The 12447-nt window shown below is 35.6% G+C and overlaps 1 long non-coding RNA gene across 1 annotated transcript; it reads right to left on the bottom strand.

Moving 5' to 3' along the window:
- Nucleotides 1-333: 333 nt before the first annotated feature.
- LOC140611277 (uncharacterized) lies at nucleotides 334-5879 on the bottom strand. The gene is made up of 3 exons (XR_012012556.1): nucleotides 5793-5879; nucleotides 5637-5693; nucleotides 334-709 (listed from the first exon to the last, which is right to left on the bottom strand). It is a non-coding gene; the product is annotated as an uncharacterized lncRNA (long non-coding RNA).
- Nucleotides 5880-12447: the final 6568 nt, after the last annotated feature.

The raw sequence follows: 12447 nt of genomic DNA, 5'->3' as shown, positions 1-12447 counted from the left end.
ATGATCCTGGGAGTCCTGGGATCGAGTCCCATATCGGACTCCTTGCATGGAGCCTGCTTCTTCCTCTGCCTGTGTCTTTGCCTCTCTCTCTCTCTCTCTCTCTATCATGAATAAATAAATAAAATCTTAAAAAAAAAAAAAAAAAGAATAGATCCCTACAGTGAAAACTACCAATAACTGATAGAATTGAAGAGGACCTTAGCAAACGCAGAGGTCTAATATTGCCTGAAGGAATCAATGTTAAGGCACTCATTCTCCTTCACTGGACATAAACATGTGTAAGGTTTTTTAGGCGAATGAAGGAAACCCCAAGGCAAAATGATCTGTAGGATGAGCTTTACTGCCAGCACCCTCGGGCCAGGTTCTGCGACTCGGGAGGAGAGTCAGGGAAGTCAGACCGGGTTGGGGAGTGCAGGGATTTTTAAGCCTTGCTGGATCCGGGTGGGGCCCTTGCCAAATTAGGGAAGGGAACACCGTGTCCTTAGGTGATTGGCTGGGGGTGGGGAAAGTCCAGGATAGGGGGTGGTCCCCGCCTGGAAAGTCCCGGGTGGAAAGTTTTGGTTTCCCGTCTAGGTTTCAATTTACTGGAGATGACGTGGTGGTCATGGCTGCTTTGGTGGGAAGATCAGCCATCTTGACCCAATTTGAGATGTCCGCCATTTTGGATGCCCCTGTCTCTCAGCCAGCCCAACAATATGCACTGCAATTCCTATCAAAAACATAGGACGTTTTGGAAAAAAAAAAAAGAATATTATATTAAAATCTATAGGGAAATTCAGAAGGATCTAGGATCTAATATGTAATAGAAGTAAATGTGTTGTAAGCTACAATGTAATTTTTAATTTTTAATTTAATTTTTAATTTAGTAGTCATATTAAAAAAGTAAAAAATAGGGATCCCTGGGTGGCGCAGCGGTTTGGCGCCTGCCTTTGGCCCAGGGCGCGATCCTGGAGACCCGGGATCGAATCCCACGTCGGGCTCCCGGTGCATGGAGCCTGCTTTTCCCTCTGCCTATGTCTCTGCCTCTCTCTCTCTCTCTGTGACTATCATAAATAAATAAAAATTTTTAAAAAATACAATCTTTAAAAAAAAAAGTAAAAAATAAACTTTAAAAAAAATTTTTTTAAAGATTTATTTATTTATTTATGAGAGACAGAGAGAGAGAGGCAGAGACACAACACAGGCAGAGAGAGAAGCAGGCTCCATGCAGGGAGCCCAATGTGGGACTCGATCCCAGGTCTCCAGGATCACGCCCTGGGCTGAAGGTGGTGCCAAACTGCTGAGCCACCTGGGCTGGCCAAACTGTAAAATTTTAATAATACATTTTAATCAATCCAACATAATCAAAATATAATTTCAATTATATACATACTTGTTTTCAAACTACGTTTTACAAGGAACATGCATTTTATACTTACATGATGTCTCATTTAAGACTAGCTACATTTCAAGTACTCAAAGTATATGGAACAAGTGGCTACCATATTGGACAGCAGATCTAAAATACACAAAACAACCAAAGAAGAAGGAGGAGGAAGACGCATGGAGGTATTTAAACTCCTGATTGCAGCAGTAGTATTGGCATAGAGAGAGACAAATAGTTAATTGGAAGAGAATCAAGACTCCAGAAATGCTCATACATGTTGATTATTTTCTTTTTTTTTTTTAATTTATTTAAGATAGTCACACAGAGAGAGAGAGAGAGGCAGAGACATAGGCAGAGGGAGAAGCAGGCTCCAGGATCACGCCCTGGGCCAAAGGCAGGCGCTAAACTGCTGCGCCACCCAGGGATCCCCATGTTGATTATTTTCAAGGCAATTCAGTGGGAAAGGCAACCTCTATTAACAAATGATTCTGAAACAAAGTGAATATTCATATGACTTTTAAAAAAGGAGTCTCAACTCCTATCTAATTAGTTACAGAGTTTATTCTATTAGAGTTTGATCGTAGTTGCAGATGTAAAACCTAGAAACACTGCTTTCTGAAAGAAAACAGAAGAATCTCTTTGTGACCTTGGGATAGGCGAATATTTCCTGGATGGGACACAAAGTAGAAGAAAAGTTGATAAATTGGACTTCATAAAAATGAAAATATTAAAATAGAAAGTACATAGGAAATATGGCAAACTATGGACTGAGAGAAAATATTTTCAACACATTTTTTCGACAAGGGATTCAGAGACAGTAAGAGGAAAAGAAAACAAAGAGGAAGGAACTAGTCCCTTCTTCTGCCTCAGATGTACACTCTGCCTCCAGCAATTCTTGAAGGGAGATAGGAAAGTGAGCCAGCTGGCAAAGGAGAGCGTGGTCTCAGAGTCCCAGCATCAACAGCACAGCAGAGCATCAAAGGATGGGTCTGAAGACACAATGGCTTAACAGCCAACACAGATATACATAAAATAATGGTGCATCCTCTATGTTAGTCAGTGAAAAAAGCTGTGTATAATTATACACTGTATTGTTATAATTACATTATAAACTTGAAATAATTATATTACCATTTTTCCAGATTATACATGTAATCTTTTTGAAACATAATTTTAAATAAGGAAAACACTCTTGTGTTTTTTTTTTAATTCAATATGATATAAAATGATATAATTCTGCCCTCCACTTCAGAAACTGAGTATAATTTCCTCAGCTAACTGGAACCAATGTAGTACAAGACAGTAAACTCATGAGTTGATTATCTTTTTTATTAACCCAAGGAGCAAGGCACATATTGTCACTTTTGGCCAAACAACAATTAATTGTTCAGCCATCCCTCATTCTTCACTTTCCATTTTCGTTCCCCTCTTCATGTACTTGTACTTTCTCCTTAGAAATAGAATTGGGGTGAACCAAGAGGATTTATGTGGTTCCCATAGGCTGTGGGTCATTCTTGTATCAAACTGTCTAAATGTCTTTCTTTTCCCCATAAAAACAGTGAGCAGAATTCTAACAGGCCCCATGCAAATATAATTGTGAAACATCAAAACCAGTCATGAGGAAAGGTATAAACTTTGTTGGCTGAACATTTAAATCTAACAATAAAAACAAAGAATTTTTAAGACTATTGGGGAAAAGCAAAGATATGATAATCCCTCTTTCTATCCTCTTTTGTCAGTCTAGTCTCTGTATACCCATGTGCTTTACCCTAGTTTTGGCAGCTGATAAATGGAACTGTAGAAATTTTGGAAGTAATCCAGAAACTAATGATGAAAGCATTTATTAGAGATACAGGGTAAAGATGCTTAAAAATACTGATTGGAAAGATTATCTGGGATGAAAACAGACAACCCAAGACACAAGGCAGGGAATGCCATGAATGTTATTATCAGGGTAGTAAAGTATTAAAAGATCTAGCTGACTAAACTTCATAGTTTCCTCTTTGCTACCAGTAGCAATGTGAACATATCTATGTGAGCTGAAAATATAAATGTAAATGCCATCTATTCTCATGTGGCAAACCTGACTAATTTCTAATTCATTTTATGCCTAATAATTAAGATGGTATTATAAATTGTGATTTTTAATGTATTTTAATAAGACTGCAATCAAGATAGAGAATTGATTTGACATGAAAAACCCCCACTCCCACTACAAATATAAAATTGATAAATAAAGTATATGTCTTACAAAATATGTAAATACAAGATTGAATTCAAAAACCATAATATGAAATATCTAGGTTCCAGAAAAGAAAGGGGTTCTTCCATAGCAAGGGAAATTGCATCTGATGGATGCCACTGTGCCCAGTCGTTAAGGTCTACCTATGGAAGCCTGGAAATTGAGGCCATGTACCTTATGGTGAGAGGAAAACACAGAATTGTGTTTTCTGCCTAAATGATCCTCAGCATATGAATGGAAATAGGTATCCATGAGAATGCAGAACCCCTAACCTGTACCGTTTCACATGAGGAAGGTCACATTCTTCCACTACCTATATGATCAATATCTAATTTAAAAACCTTAGGGATGCCTGGCTGGCTTAGTCTGTTAAGCAGCTGACTCTTGGTTTTGGCTCAAGTCATGGTCTCGGGGTCCTGGGATCAAGCCCCACATTAGGCTTTCCGCTCAGCACATGGAGTCTGCTAAAGTTTCTCTTTCCCCCTCCCTCTGCCTTCCCTCCTCTCACACACCCTCCCACTCTTTCTCTCTCTCTCTTAAATAGATGAATCTTTAAAAAAAAAAAAAAAAAAAAAACTTTTAAGAGACTCACAGTTCTTAAAAAGGGATATAAAATTCTTATTTTTATTTCTGATCCCTCCATAAAAATGCACTAAGTCACACCACTCAGAATAGATAGTATTAAAAAGTTAAGAAATAACAAGTGTTGGTGAGGATGTGGAAAAAGAGAACACTTGTGAACAGTTGATGGGCATGTAAATTCATGTGACCACTGTGGAAAACAGTATGGAAATTCCTCAAAAAAGTAAAAATAGAAATGTATACAATCCAATAATTCAACTGAGTATCTATTCAAAGAAAATGAAAATTAATTTTAAAAGATATATGTACCCCTATGCTCATTCAGCATTATTTATAGTAGCCAATATATAGAAGCAACCCAGTGTCCACTGATATATGAATGGATAAAGAGGATGTGGTCTGTGTATGTATGTATATATATGTGGATATATAATGTGGATATATCATAAAATATAAAATGTGGATATATAATAAAATATTGGATATACTATATATGATATATAATTGGATATAAAATATTATAAAATTTTGGATATATTACAAATAGATTAAATATAAAACAATATTCAATCATGAAAAAAGAATGAAATCTTGCCATTTCCAATGACATGGATGGATCTACAGGATATTAGGCAAAGTTAAAGAAGTTAGATACAAGCAAATAATATAGGATTTCACTTATGTGCAGAGTCTAAAAAACAAAACAAATGAACAAACAAAAACCAAACAGACTTATACATACAGAGAGCAAAATTGTACTTACTAGGGGAGAGCGGGTGGGAGGATGGATGAAACACGTGAAGGAGATTAAGAGGTACAAACTTCCAGTCAGAAAAGAAAATATGGAAGATGAAAATTACAGCACAGGAAATTTTAAAAATACACTAAACTGACTGGAAATGCTTGTGTGCGTGTGTGTATCCTTCATCGTTACTATATCATAAGGCATAGAATCACAAAACAAAGAAAACAAAGAAAATAGGAAAAGGGATAATAGATGAGAGATAGATAAATAGATAAGGAAGAAGGAAGGAGGAAGGGAGAGCAGAAAATTATAATTTGGAAAGCAGAGGGAGAAAGGTAAATGAATATCAAGCTAGTTGTAGGGATAGGGTGACAATCTCATTTGTACCACAAATCCTCAAAAATACTTAGGAATTTGCTTACTTCTTCTGTGCCTAGGCAAAACATTGGAGGTCTCTAAAAGTATGTCTACATTATGCTTAGAATCACACCACCCTCAATTCCTGGAATACTGTGAATCAGGCAGGAGACTAGAATATTGTCTTTTGGGGCACCTGACCAACCCAAAGAATAAACCTAAGATAATATACATTTAGAGGTCCAAAACAAAAAGATTTAGCCAAAGTGATCTTCCCATCCTATATAGATGACCAAAATGGGCAAGTTCAAATTCCTTGCAGTTTCCAAAGAACTTGTATATACCTCATTTTGAATATGAGCAAAGAAGAATTTCCAGGTACTTGAGGAATCCTGCAAAAACTGAAATAGAAGATAGACAAACAGGAAACTAAAATTATGAGGATAAAAATATATAATGAAAAAATAGGAAAAAAATTAGAAATATTATTTAACACTTACGAAGATAAAATGATACACCCATGAATCAAGAAGAGGATGTTTCAATGTTTCATATTTAAGTAGAACAGAGAACATGATTGAGCAGATTAGAAGACACAATGGACTGTAAAGAGACTATGACATCATCGAGGAAATCCACCCCCCCCCCAACATAAGGCTACTGACATATTTAAGATTGTGTGTCCTTGTAGATAAACAAAAGAGTTGTGGCAGTAGACAGTTATTTTCAAAATTTACATTTTCAAATTTACATTTTGACTACCAGGAATAGTCTAAAAACTGTGGATGTTCATACAGAATCTATGAAACCACCACAAAAAAAATGTTGTTTTGTATATTTTATTAATTTCACACAACTGGCATTAATTTGAATATCTGAAAGTGTGTCCCAAACACAACACTTGTGAGAACTTCTATTATGAATTGAGATTTCTCTTTATCTTCCAAACAGCATCCTAACTCTATAATTGCTATTCATAGTGCTCTATATCTTGTTCCCATAATAAATTGTGTATAATAATCCTAACTCTTATCCTACCTTCTTTTTGGCAAAACTCACTGAGTTGCTCACTGCTCCTTACTTTGTCTTAGCTCCATATTATGAAGGAAAATATTTTTATGTAAGAAAAATATTTATTTTGAATACATGAGTAAATGAATGTGTTGTATCAGTTTAACCCAAGGTCAGTCCCTGAGTTTTTACTATCCCCTGTGGAAGGTTTGATTAAAGACAATCCTTACAGAGTAGCCATTAAGTCTCTGACCATTAAATTGCTATTCTATGCAACACATTATCTATGTTACCCATGTCACATCAGTTTGTTTGCTGTTCGGGGTAATGCTTTGAATGAAGAAGAGCAATAGAGAATTTATCACCCAGTATCAATGCCATAAAAATGTGTTTCTAAGGAGGAGTGTCACCAAAGAAATTTAAAATATAAGCTTAGTACTCAAAACTCTTCCCTGATTCTGGAAAAGAAAATAAATCTGCTTTAAGCTTAAAATATTGACTTACACATCAAAGAAAACAGAAGTGAAAAGCTAAGGATTATACTAAAACATGAAATCTGAGTATCTTAGCACTATTTTTGTGTAAATGAATATGATAAATATCATTAAAGATATTTTACTTCAAAACAATTTAAAACCTCATCTATATCATGGAATAATCATTTTTGAACTATAAACAGTGGAAGTCACTTGGAATAAAATTCTTTGTTAAAATTGATTTCACTCAACTATGGGACTGGGGGACAAGCTGCTATCTAAAATGATTCCTATCAAAATTCAACCTATGGAGATTAGATATATTCAGTTGTCTGTAAAGTGAGGCTATTCATAAAAATGGAAATTCTAAGTATCTTACACCCTTAGGATTTTTGATGCTATCAAATTTTGTTGAAATAAACACAGATTTATTCCAAGTATTTAAATATATTCATTAAAGTGCTCAGTAGGATAAAAAAAATACTGGGACTCTCCTGTGGTTTCTGTTTTCTCTAAATGTTAATACTTATCACAGTTTATATCCTGCCTACCATAAATATTAAGGTTTTCAATCATTCTCGGGAATATCACATACCAGTGGGTCCAAGCATCTTATTGTTTTTAGCAGAATGTAGTTCAGTCTACATATCTTTTGACCACCTTTATGAGTACAACAATAATAATAATGATAATGATAATAATGTATTAATATTTATAAAAATAATCAGGTTAATAGCAGATACCATTCAGTGACTTCTTGCCCTGTGTCAAGCATTGGACTAATCATTTCACACATATCACACTGTTTAGTACTCACAACAGTTATACTCTCAATATCTTGAATGAGTTGATATATCAGTTCCCTATTGCTGCTCTAACAAGTTATCACAAACTTAGTGATTTAGAACATCACAAGTTTATCCATGATTGTGAAGGCCAGGAGTTTAAAATGAGTCCTTACTGGGCTAAAATCAAGATGTCAGCAGAGCTGTATTTCTTTCTAGAAGATCTAGAGAGGAGTCCATTTCTTTTTTTTCTTTTTTATAAATTTATTTTTTATTGGTGTTCAATTTGCCAACATATAGAATAACACCCAGTGCTCATCCCGCCACGTGCCCACCTCAGTGCCTGTCACCCAGTCACCCCCACCCCCCACCCACCTCCCTTTCCACCGCCCCTAGTTCGTTTCCTGGATTTAGGAGTCTTTCATTTTCTGTCTCCCTTTCTGATATTTCCCACCCATTTTTTTGCCCTTTTTGGCTTCCAGGGATTGCCTGTATTCCTTGGCTCATGGCCTTTCCTTCTGTCTTCAAAGCCAGTAACAATAAGCTGGGCACTTCTCAAGCTGCTATCTCTTTGGTTGGTTCTCCACAGTCATATCTTTCCACAGCTCTTTAAAGGGTCCTGTGATTACAGTGGGTCTGCACAGTTAATCCATGACAGTCTCACCATCTCATGGCCAGCAGGTTTGCAATATTAATTCCATTTGCAACTTATTTCACCTTGCCTAACTTAGGTTCTGGGGACTAAGCTGTAGACATTTTAGGGGGAGTCATAAAATCCTGCTATCACAGAAGATGGGAAAAAGACATCCTAAGAAGTGACCATAATTAGCACGAAGTTCAGTAGCAAGTCAGTGGTCATGCCAGGAATCAAAACCAGAAACATTAAGTAATCTAACATGTGCCTGAATGACCAACTAAAAGGAAAAGGGAGGAACATAATCACTCTTTGGACAGTTAGTAAGTGTTTGGAAAAACTAACTTACTTGACTGTAATATTTTTCATGTTTCATCCAGGTATATGATACAAATAGATCATTTTTGCTTCTCTTCTCTATTTGCAAATATTTAATCACAAGAGTGGAGGATGTGCTTCTACTGAGAAAATACATGAAATAAGTATTTAATAAAAGTTACTTGCCATTGGTGATGTACTTAGCTAATACAAGCTTTCTGGAATAATACTTTTTTGTAATCTATAGGTTTTCAATCTCAATATATTTTATATAACAGCAACCCTACCATGCCTTTTTAAAAAAATATATTTTATTTATTTATTCATGAGAGACACACACACACAGAAAGAGGCAGAGACACAGGCAGAGGAGGAAGCAGGCTCCATGCAGGGAGCCCGATGGGGGACTCGATCCCAGGTCTCCAGGATCACACCCTGGGCCAAAGGTGGCAGTAAACCGCTGAGCCACCCAGGCCACTCCATGCCTTTTGGTCATTGTATTAAATAGCAGTGTGTTCTGTTGTGGCTCTACCACTTCTAGTCATGAGATTTGGGTGAATGACTTTTCTAAACTTCATATTAATAATTTTTAAAGATTTTTATTTATTTATTTGAGAGAGAGAGAATGAGTGAGAAAGACAGAGATCACAAGTGGGGGAGAAGGAGCAAAGGGTGAGGGAGAAGCAGACTCCCCACTGAGCAGGGTACTTGAAGCAGGGCTCCATCCCAGTACCGTAGAATCATGACCTGAGCCAAAGGCAGATGCTTAACTGTCTGAGCCACTCAAGTGCCCCTAAACTTCATTTTCAAACAAGGATAAAACAAAGATCATAATAGTAACTATGTCATAGGCATTATACATACATTGTATAGTTTTCACTGCATGTTCCCTGACAAAATATAAATACCCAACAAATGTTACTCAGATTATTTTCATAAATCCTTAGCAACCTATTTAGACATATAATAAATCAGACTATTATTTTTTCAGCAGCATATTTACTCATCCAAACCTCACATTCTTGAATGACTTTGGCTTTCGATACTACTTCTTGCATTATTTCCAAACTTCGTACATAGTTTGTAAAGGAAGAGGAATACATAAATGGAATATAGGATAGTATAATTACTTTTTCCCGTTTGTTATTCAGCATCTATTGATTTTACAAATTTATTTAGAGGCATCAATCTAAATGAGTGGCATTTTTAGATATTACATGATGAAGGCTTATTTCCCCTAATGACTTGTGGTCATTGTTTTCTGGCAATGGCCCATAGCCATACCTAAGCTGATGGCAAATTCATCAAAGACCATAAAATCTATTACTATGATGATTCAATGCATTTACTTCCTGAATGATGGAACTCCAAATTCTGGGAGGGATTGTTTTTCATTTTGTGTCTGTGAAGTTCTGGGAATTTCTACAGCCTTCACTGATGTAAATTAATTATAGTTGATTTTGATGTTCCAAGTGGCATGGAGGTAAGTACTCTCTAATCCAAAATATTGTTATTTAGATAAGAAATGCCCTTTTGTAGCATTATTTTGGAGGCTAACTTCCTTTTCCACAGGCTCATGACACCGTACGGATGGACATTGGCAAGAGTAATAGACCTTGCTTGGCCCCTCATTGCATTTCTCTATTACAGGACAAGAAAAGACAAATGAGTGGCTGGGTTTAGAAGTATTGGTTATATCTGGCTCTGCTCCTTCTAGATTCCTTCCTTAAAAATCTGCCTAGTGGCAGAGTGGGTGTATTCTGATCTCTTCTCAAATATGTGATAAGCTCATTAGGACAGGCCCTGCTCTTGTGAGGGAAGCTAGAAGTTTTTGAGAGCTGCTTGTATTTGGGTACATCCACTTGCTTGATTGAGAGATAGAGTAATAGCATGTGAATATTGTTGTGCATCTGCATCTAAGAAAGCTAATGGTGGTGTCCTTTTTTTTCTATTTCCTGTGTACTATCTTCAGTTGCCCCCAGATTTGGAAGTACAGCGTGATCTCATTAAATGCATCCCTCTCCATTCACCCCTCAAAATATTTTTTTTAAATTCCTGATAATAGTCTTCTAAATTACATGTAGAATTTTGCTCTGTTTCAACTTTATGGTCTATTTTTAATTCTTAAGGAAAAAATATATCTACATTACTGATTACAACCATTGCAATAGTTTTGTCTCCATTAGGGAAATCCCAATTGTCCTTGAGAAAAGATATGTGTATAAATTATCACTGATAATAAATTAGAAATAATTACTAATTCATGTTCAAAAGGTTTAAATATATATACATATATATGTATATATATATATCTGTAGCTATATGTCTTAATATAATGTAAAATGTTATTTAAAATCTAAACCCCAAGAGAAGGTATAAGCTTCATTGATTTCAGTTTTTAAATACTGTCAACTATTTTCTCTATTTTTCCTAAAAGTATTATTTCAGAAACAGAAGTTGTCTTGCCTGAAATATTGTCACTTTCATATTTTTCACACATTGATGCACAACATGGCAGCATTTCATATAATAATAAAATGTGCATATTAGTGACAATGCCTTTTTTAATACCTCCTGAAATAGCCAGTGCCAGAAAGGAGCCAACAATTCATTGCCACTATTTGGTAACTAATTATTTTTCCAATAAGGCAAGAATATATTGACATAATGTTCTGTCAGCTGATCCTGACCAATAAAAAAGCCAATTATGTGTATATCTAAAGGACTCTTAAATATTAGAGATAGGGAAAACTGCAGGTAGAGGGTCATTTTTAGAATGTCCTTGGGCCGAATGTAAAATATGCAGTTCCTTTTGTTCTCTACTATACAAGATTAGATATATTTTCTTTATTCTTTATTCCTATTACTTTTCCAAAGACATGTGATGTAATCAAATAAAACTTTAAAAAACAATATATTGCATTTCACATCTAACTTGGGCTCATCTTTCTCCTTTCTCTGCATTGTCTTTGGACATTAGATATAAAACCATTCAAGCTGTCTTCTCCTTGCTGTTGTTGAGGTATTTGACACAACTCTCCTTTTTGTGTGTTACTTTTCAACCTCTATGAAACCTTAGAGATAAGGCCAAGCAGCTTACAAATGAGGAAACTGAGTTGTAGCCCAAGTTACTTGGCAACATGTTAGCCAAAGGCTCTGCAGAGTCAGATTTCTTGACATTGAATCTTGGTTCTACACATTACAGAAAGTATGGACTTTGGAAAGTACTTAACTTCACTAAGCTTCAGTTTTGTCAATCATATATTAGAAGTAATAATCAACATACCATCTTCCTTTAATTTTTATGAAGATTCAATGAAAGAACCTATTTTACATATATTTTTAGATTTATGTTTATTTTTATCTGTATTCCTTTCTAAAACTCTACTCAAAAGATAGAGAAGTCCTTTTTTAAATGTATAAACGCACAAGAGCAAAGATTAACACATAACGATAATAATTAAACATATACCTCTTTTTTTGACAAGATGGAAAGCACATAGAAGAACCAAAAATGACTTACAATGAGGAGTAAACCAAGTTTCAGTACTTGGTATGGAGGTTGTAACCCCCCAGAAAAGGTCCAAAAGACACAAACCTTGGAATGATTAGCTATCCCAGAGGAGAGGATAAGACTGCAGCCACAATGGTGGCCAACTGTCCCAAATACACAGAGAACACCAGGAGAAAAAGGCATAGGGTTTTCAAACTCAACATGCTGAATTGAATGGAAATGTGTATAAGAAAATAGAACCAGAGATATCTACTTCTACCTATAGGTATCAATTTCCCATAGAAATGGAGGTTGATTTTCTAGAGAAATTGAAGCAAAGAGCTATCACCTTGGGGTATCAGTGTTCAAGAAGGGTGAAAAATGAGGCAGTGAACTACAAAGTGTGGAATTAGGCAAAAATTTTAATACTGAATATTG

This window comes from Canis lupus, chromosome 19 (assembly GCF_048164855.1).
Source record: "Canis lupus baileyi chromosome 19, mCanLup2.hap1, whole genome shotgun sequence".
NCBI lineage: Eukaryota > Metazoa > Chordata > Mammalia > Carnivora > Canidae > Canis > Canis lupus.
Note: the sequence above shows the minus strand (reverse complement) of the source record. Positions and strands in the feature narration are given on the sequence as shown.